Raw genomic sequence first — 9,266 nt, 5'->3', positions numbered from 1 at the left:
ATTAGTGGACGTTATTTCAGATACACTCTGTATATGTGTGATTATATATATGTGTGTGTGTGTGTGTGTATATATATATATATATATACACACACACATATATATAATCACACATATACAGAGTGTATCTGAAATAACGTCCACTAATCATATAGTGCTATTCCTAATAAAAAACTGAATCAAAAAGCCCTCTACCATTTTTCAATTTTTGCAATATTTTTTTAGTTACTACTGAACAAAATGTCAAATCACCATATAAGACGGTCATCATAAGAACAACTTTAAAAATTTTTTTTAAATAATAGAATAGAAATACAATATAAGATAAAGTACAATGGATTAGAAATACAATATAAAACTTTCCAAATAAATTAACAATAAAATATGTTGGTGTAAAAAGGTAACCATGATATCTCTCTTTTTATTCACTTTATTGTAACAGACCATTGTTAACCTTATTGCAATTGGAATTTTTTTAACATGTTCTGTTTGTATATTCAGTAAAATATAACAGATGACATTTGAAGATTTCAATAGTTTTAATGATGATTTGACGATCGAACGATTGACTATTTAATTTGACATCATGGATTTTTTTTACAGTAAACATATATTTTTACACTGAAGAGGATCCCATACTAGGGGTGAAATGTCTGTACTACATTTTTAATGTATACATTAGATTACACATGAAGAACTAGTGTCAGCTCACATTGGCATTTCCTTTTTACATCAACGTATTTATTGTTAATCTTTCTTTAAGAAACATCTTCAAAATGTTTCATAAAGAACACTGAAAGATATCTTAAAATTGTCTTATATATCGATTTCATCTGTTTATTCAACAATCTTTAGAAATTAATATCTAACTACACGTTAACTATTTCGAAAATTGCAAAATGGCAGAGGACTTTTCGACTTAGCTTTTTATTAGAAATAACACTGTATGATATTAGTGGGCGTTATGTCAGATATACCCTGTATATATATGTGCGCGCGCGCGCGCGTGTGTGTGTCTATACATTATTTGTATAGTACTAATTGTGATATAAGATGCATGTTTTTTAAAGAAAGAAAATATTTTTCTAAGTTATCTCCCATCACACAGAAAACATGAGGTAGAAAAAATACTTTACTTTTACACTTTAATCCTTTAGACTCTGTGTACAACCGGTCACAGAAAGGATGCAACATTTTTTTTTTGATGGATTTCAGATGGATTTGCAGTCTACTCACCGAGCGATTGGTTTTTATTTGTGGATTCATGAATAAGGACTAATCGCTTGTAATACCTTGTAATGCATATCAAATTCAAAGACATTTTTGTGAAGATTATTATTATCGATATCATCTGAGATCTGATCTACGTAATAATAATGTATATGTTGGAAAAATAGACAAAATATTGAAAAATATTAATTGTTTGATATGAATTACTTAAATGTGTATATAATAAAAAATAACTAATTAACGTATTCAAATTGCATAAAAAATAATAATTTTCAAACTGGATAATTTCAAGCTTCAGCTTCTATGGTACATCTATAAAAATTAGTCAGCGGTCAATGTGTTAATATTAATTTAATAAAAGCATAATTACATGTTGTACAAGTTACAAACAGATTACATATTATATATATATAATATACAGGATGTTCTAAAAAGATTGGGACATCTGAATAACTCAGAAAATATAAGTTTCACAGAAAAGTGTTTTAAACAAAAGTACGGTTCAAAAAAATCTATTTACTGATCTTATCTGTTTAACCTTGGATGGCGTTGCAAGGTCAAGGTCATATCGATTTTTTAAAATGGAACATCCAATACTTTTGATTACAGGATCTAATAGCTGATGTCGAGAGCTTTCTAAAATGCTATAAGAAAATATTTTTTTTATTGAGTACTTTTTGAGTTACAAGGCTTGAAAGTTACAGTACCGCCGGCATTAATATTACGCAAGGTGTCCGACCGACGGCTAAAATTTCTTAAACGTTCAGAATCATGTCCTAGATAACATTCGTTAAGATCCAGATCTTTGGAGATTGTTTCTTTTTTATTTTCATTTTTACATAAAAATGACTTTTAAAGTGCAAAGTTTTAGCCATCGATGGGACATCTTGGATAATGCTGTAACTTTCAAGCATCATAACTCAAAAAGTACTTAATGAAAAAATATTTTCTTATAGTGTTTTAGAAAGCTCTTGACAAGTTATTAGATTCTGAAATTAAAAGTAGGGTATACCATTTAAAAAACATCAATGTAACTTTGACCTTGGCGACGCCACCCAAGATCAAACTGATAAGATCAGTAAATATATTTTTGTACCCTACAACTTTTGTCTGAAATAGTTTTCTGTAAAACTTATATTTTTCGAGATATTCAGGTGTTCCGATCTTTTCGGGACACTCTGTATGTACGTTACAAATGAACGAAACATAGGCTGCGTTCACCAGAACATTTATTTTGCAACCGTTGGAAGTTTTCTTTGCACTGATTGGATTATTTTAGATCAAGAGGAATGGTCCTATCTCAACAGAGAATCATAAAACGGTTGTGTTCTGCTGAACACAAACATTATTACTAAAATCAGAGTATACTTATATCTATACTGTATAGTATAGGTATGTTTTACATTTTATAGATAAAAATTTGTTTTAATTTTCCAATAAAATTAGATTTAAAGGGATTCAGAAATTTCTGTATATACGTTTAAAGAATAATGTATTTATGTACAAAAAAAGATCAAAAACCAGGATTTTCCAAATTTTTTGAACGTTTATGAATTACAACTTATTTTTTAGAATAGTAAACTCGACCCACTTAGCTTTAGTGAATATAAAAAATCGGGGAGGGGGAGGAGTAGAAATTAATTTATTTATACTTAATTTTAATTTTGATTCTTTTTTAATTTATTATTAAATACATTTTTATTAATATATTTTTCAGATGTATAAGATGAATGCGCTTGTTTCTTATATCACTGATAAGATACTATTATATTAAAGATCAACATCCATAATCTGTGTCCATGGTGCTAGAATTCTGTCTGAGTTCTTGGATCTAAGCATATGTAGCCAATCAACGTGTAGTTTTTATGGAAAAATAGCTAGTTAATAGGTTACACATTTCTCAGTACGAGAATTCGGACAAAGTTTTAGCACCGTGGACATAGAGCTTTATGGGATTCGCGTTCTTATTAAAATTTAACTAATTAAGACTAGGTTGTCCCACCTTTTGATAAATTTCAGCTCACTGTCTTACTCTCTTATGTATTACTCTTTTATTCTTTTTTTCTTTATTCAATAAGTAAATTACCACATAGTTTATCTAAAGATGGAACAACTAGCTCTAAGAGTAATTAAGAAATTAAAAATAATAAAGTACTATGACTTATTTTTAGTTTATAATTTTTAGCTTAATTATTAGTTTTATAGACATATATATTTAAAATTCAATAATACTTGATTTTTATTCAAAATTGTGATTTTAATGTTATTATTCGAGTTTGATTATTAATAGAGAATATTATTAAAGATGATATAGAGAAAAAAATTGGAATTTTGCGGAAATATATAAGATATAATATTACAAGTATGCATATTTGTTTATGGAGCATTTATATACTAAAATATCATGAATTTAATAATGTATTAATTAGGATTGGCAAATAACGCCGTTATTTTTATTAATCGTTACCTTGTTATAATAACGATTTGGTAATGATATTGAATTTCTTATGATGTAATGTGTGGTAACATCAGAATTAAACCTGAGGCACACGATACTTGTTTTCCAGCTGGATTGCTAGCTGGATTAGGATCTTACTATCGCGCCGTATTGTTAGCACTGACAGCATCACAGCTAATACGGTGGCAAGATTCTAATCCAGCTAGCAATCCAGCAGGAAAACAAACATCATGTGCCGCAAACTTTAGAAAAGTCAATCGTTACTTGTAACGGATTGAAAAAATCATTCGTTACTGTGAAAAAAATAACTTCTTTTTAGCATGTTACGTTTTACTCGTTACTTGTTATGCGTTGTTCGTTACTTACTATTTTTTTCAGTAAATAATACATAATGGTGACAAATTACTTTTCAAAGTGAACTTTGTAAGTTTTCTAACCTTAGCACAACCTTAGCGTTTATTTTGTTAGCATTGCCGTCATAAAAAATTGCAACATCGTCATCAAATTGTTTATAAACAGTAACGACAAAGTAACTAAAAAGTAACGTTTGTTAACCCTGATATTTATCAAATAATTATATTAATAATCACAAATTTATATCAATTGTCGATAATGTCAGCATTCTACAATTACTTCCGGGCCTCGAGATCCTTTTTATAAAGACGAAAATTTATTTAGAATTGATAGACTTCAATAATATCTCATTGGTGTCTATATCTATTAATAATAACAATAAGAATCTTATGGACCGTACATGTGAAAACAACCAATAAGAAATAAATGCCTATATCGGTCGAAGCTGGAGCTTTAAGAGGATCTTTAAAATCGTTTGTATTACCGACTAAATCATATTATTTTTGTATAACAATTATTTTTTTCCTCTTATTGATTTGAAAATCCTTTTCCAGGCTTAAAGTATACGCATTAATATGTGTCTGTAAGGAACTATGCTAAGAACGACAACAAATTTCGAAATTAAGATCTTTACCATTTCTTAGTATACAATATGGCGCTCCAGAGCTGTCACGTCGTGACAACATTTGCTTCCTATAAAAGCTGTGCAATCTGTACTTATTAATAGTCCACAGACTAGTAGTAGTTTGCATGAAGAAACACCAAATTCTTAAAATTGGACTTAGACATCTAATTAAAACATAATTGTTATACGAAAATTCATATGTATGTGTGACGTGAGATATTGATGTGTGATGTGTCGATGACACGTAAATCTGTGTGTAAGTGCTATTTTCAATATGACTAATCGTTTTTCGGATCCCTTTAAGCTTAAATAATTCCATGTGAATTTGTATATACTATACAGGGTGTTTGATAATTCTGTCGGTAACGCTTGTCGGTAGATAGAGCGGACTAAACTGAGTCGCAAGCGTCCTGTACCATATTGCAATTTTCGCAATAGTTAACAAGATATTAATTACTAAAAGTTGCAAAATATTGGTTTTCAATAATTTTTTTCTCAAGAACTATCAACTTTACAGAAAAACTGCAAGAGACAAAAAATATGTTTAATTTCTTCTTATAGAACTCTAAGAATTTTTTATCAACTTTTTAGTACAGTATTTTCTTATTGACAACTATTTTTACCAACATGAGAAAATATAGTATTAAAAAATTCTGAAAAAATTCTCAGAACTTTATCAGAAGAAAATAAACAATTTTTGTCTTTCGCCGTTTTTCTGTAAAGTTGGTAGTATACAAGTAAAAAATTATTGAAAACTAATATTTAGCGATTTTTAATAAATATCTTATTAACTATTGCGAAAATTGCAAAATTGATGGAGGACTTTTCGACTCAGTTTAGTCCGCTCTACCTGTCGAGCGTTGTCAGAATTATTAAACACACTGTATAGTAGAGCTCGGAATACCCGAATATTCGGCTCCGTTACCCACGGATCTGGACCGGTTTCACGGGTAAATTAGGATACTTGCAGAACCGTGCATGATACAGGTACTCGTGGAATCGTATACAATATGGGTACCCGCTTCACTGCAGGTATCCGCTATATGCTATAGATCATATTTGTGCGTAACTTTGTTAATTTTAAAGATTTGTGTTTTAGAATCATTTTTAGTAATTATCATTTCGTTTGTAGTTAATTAGTTTAAATTACGTTTATTTTAAAATATTCAACTACAAACGAAAGAAAAATGTCTATAATTACGATTTTGAATCAAGATATGTTAATAATTTTTCTTTACCTTAAAGTCCCTTTACCCTAAGTAAAGGGGGACAGTCATTCTTTTAAAAATCTCTATTTATTTTGAATTGAACTACAAACAATTACGAACGAAATATTATACATTCTGTCAAAAAAGTACCGGGAATTGATCATTTAAAAAGCCCGCTTAAAGGAATTGTCAAAATTCTTTTTGTCGCTAAGTTGGCATAACTGTCCTCTATACTGACGCGGAGCTGGAGTGCCATCTGTCATTTAATGTGATTATCGTGCTCGATTTTATCAGTTCATCTCAAGTGTGTTTTGCGATTTTTACAATGAATGAAAAGATCGAACAAAGAATTTGTCTCAAATTTTGTATTGCAAATAGAATTTCGTGTGCCGAATCGCTGAAGATGTTACAGAAGGCTTACGGTGAATCGACTTTATCAAAAACACGTGCATATGAATGGTACAGTGCATTGAAAAGCGGTCGAGATGTGGGTGAAAGATTTGCCTCGCTCTGGTCGGCCATCAACGTCTTCAACTGAAGTTAACATCGATAAAGTGAAGGAAATGGTGATTGAAAATCGTCATTTCAGTTTGAGAGAGATAGCCGCTGAACTTACGGTGTCTCACGAATCAATTCGTACCATTTTACGCGATTGTTTGGGCATGGAACGCGTTGCCGCTCGACTAGTTCCGAAAGACCTCAATTTTCTTCAAAAACTCAATCGCGTAAAGGTCGCTGAAGACATGTTAGAACGAGTTAATTCCGACCCCACATTCATAAAACGCATTATAACTGGTGATGAGACATGGGTTTACGAGTTTGATGTGCAAACCAGTCAACAAGCTTCGGAATGGCGCCTTCCAACTAAACCAAAATCGAAAAAACCACATCAAAGTCGATCAAAAGTCAAAGTGATGTTAACTGTTTTCTTTGATTGTCGCGGTGTTGTGCACTCGGAGTTTTTGCCAGAAGGTCAGACGGTAAATAAAGAATATTATCTGGGCGTTATGCGGCGTTTGAGAGAGCAAATTCGTCGAAAAAGGCCAGATTTGTGGAAAACAAACTCATGGATTTTGCACCATGATAATGCACCATCTCACAAGGCTATCATTGTGAACGAATTTCTGACCAAAAACTCAACAAATATCATCGAACAACCACCGTATTCACCAGATATGGCTCCGGCTGATTTTTTTCTCTTTCCAAAACTCAAATTACCACTCGTTTTCAGTCGATAGAAGACATAAAAGAGAATTCGCGTCGAGAACTGAAGTCGATTTCGGAAAATGCGTTTAAAAAATGTTTTGATGATTGGATTATTCGTTGGCATAAATGTATTATTTCGAAAGGAGCCTACTTTGAAGGCGATACAATAAATTTGAATGAATAATAACTATTTTGTGTTTTATTGACCAATTCCCGGTACTTTTTTGACAGAATGTATATTATATTTATTTTATTGAAAACTTGTTAAACAATAAAAAGAGTCCAATAAACCAGAGCGAATGAGAGTCAGCGTGATAGTTAATTGGTTACCAAACCATGTAATCTTGATTCTAAGATAATAAAAAAAATATCTCGTACATTTCGATTCACTTTGGATCCTCAGCAATACAATTTCAAAATATAACTCGTTTTATGTCCAAGGAAAAAAATCACGATCATATAAACAGATTTGATGTTGTAAAATCTAATCATTAACGAAACATTAACAAAAATTAATATTTATGAATATAAATATTTCATACCAATACATCAAACAAGTTACAAATTATAATTAAAAACTGGTGATTCATCCCAAAACATAAAAAAAATTCATCTCAAACATTGGATCAAAATTATACTTGAACAATTTATAATCTCTAGAGAATATCATGTTTAAACGCATGTTAATCGCAGCTTGATAGAAACAAAACATTTTATCTAATAAATAAGACGTGTTAAGTCAACAAGAAAAATAAAAAGGAAAAAAGGAGAACATCAATACATAAACATTAATTATATAAAAACCGTCAAAGTGAAATTATTTAATGTTTTTTTAATAATTGTATGTAATTGTGATGTACACCCTCTGTATCTGAGTGTAAATTAAGATTATTTTGTTGCATGAGTATATGAAGGCACTTAGATATTTTTCATTTATTAAGAAATTCATTAAGATCATCATTTTTTATCGTTTTTTAATTTTATGTTTGATATTATCGTTGTTGACTGGATGAAATTGATTGAATCAAACATCACGAAAATGTCATCAACAATAAGATAAGAATTAAATTCACATTAATAATAATTTAGTACCACAATATTTATATTATATATCTAATCGTAAGTTAATTTATTTCACTTTAAATCCGTACATAAATTTAATTATTTTAAACAATAATTTACACGAAGAATGTTAAAGATAGAATTAAATGATGCGTATAAGTCTATTGATTATGCTTGGTTAGATTTTTCATATTCACAGATAAATTCTTAAACATATTCCTTTAAGCTTAAACATATTCCATTTGCAATTCATTCTTTGAAAGACAAGAAATCACATCTAAATGTAATTTAAAAAAGAGATTTGTAATTATGGAAAATAAGTTAGTTTTGAATGGAAGAAAAAACAGAATAAGAAGTTTCTTAATATCATTGTTCCTATTAAATATTATTTTGATGCTGGACGCGGATGTTCAAATAATGATGCAAGGTATCCCAATTAGCAGACAATGTTTTTGAAAATGTTTTTAAAAATATTTAAAAAACATTTTTAAAAACGTTAAAAATAATGGGTTTAGTTCCCCCTTTTTTTTTTATTAAAAAAACATTTATTGTACAAACACAAAAGAAATTGAAAAGGACAAGGGTATTAGGAATCAGGCGCAGAAGACGTCGCGCAAATAATACACCTATAAGATGTAAAAACTTCTTTATTCTACTAAATGCGCTTAGATGTTTCGGCTTATTTTTGAGCCCTCCTCAGAGACAACACAAACAACATAAACAAACAACATAAATAAACTGTGAATAAAAATTATCCTGTCATGGTGAGCATCGAGAATTTAAATGCTAATTGAAAAGGACTCGACGAAGAGAATTGTATGCACTTTATTGGTTAATTGGAAGGAAGAAAAGTATATATTTAATTATAAGGTGTAGTAAAAAGAAAGCTATTATTTTTGCATTAAATTGAAGGCTTTATTTAGCATAGTTAGAATGATCCGATTTAGGTCAAATATGCACCGTTTTGTTCGATAACTTGTTGCCATTTTGAAGGTAATTTCATTATGCCTCTCTCATAGAAACCCTCGTCCCTATTGGCAAAAAACTGGGACAGTCGATTTTCACAAGCTTCTCTTGAGGCGAATTTTTCACCAGCAAAATCATTCGCCATAGACAGGAACAG

The 9,266-nt window shown here is 30.0% G+C and overlaps 1 protein-coding gene across 3 annotated transcripts in view; it reads left to right on the top strand.

Moving 5' to 3' along the window:
- The window catches only part of LOC108750856 (ribonuclease P protein subunit p40-like), a 54,748-nt gene that overhangs the window by 1,172 nt on the left and 44,310 nt on the right, over nucleotides 1-9,266 (top strand). The window lies entirely within an intron of this gene.

The sequence above is a fragment of the Trachymyrmex septentrionalis genome, unplaced genomic scaffold, assembly GCF_001594115.1.
Source record: "Trachymyrmex septentrionalis isolate Tsep2-gDNA-1 unplaced genomic scaffold, Tsep1.0 scaffold372, whole genome shotgun sequence".
NCBI lineage: Eukaryota > Metazoa > Arthropoda > Insecta > Hymenoptera > Formicidae > Trachymyrmex > Trachymyrmex septentrionalis.
Note: the sequence above shows the minus strand (reverse complement) of the source record. Positions and strands in the feature narration are given on the sequence as shown.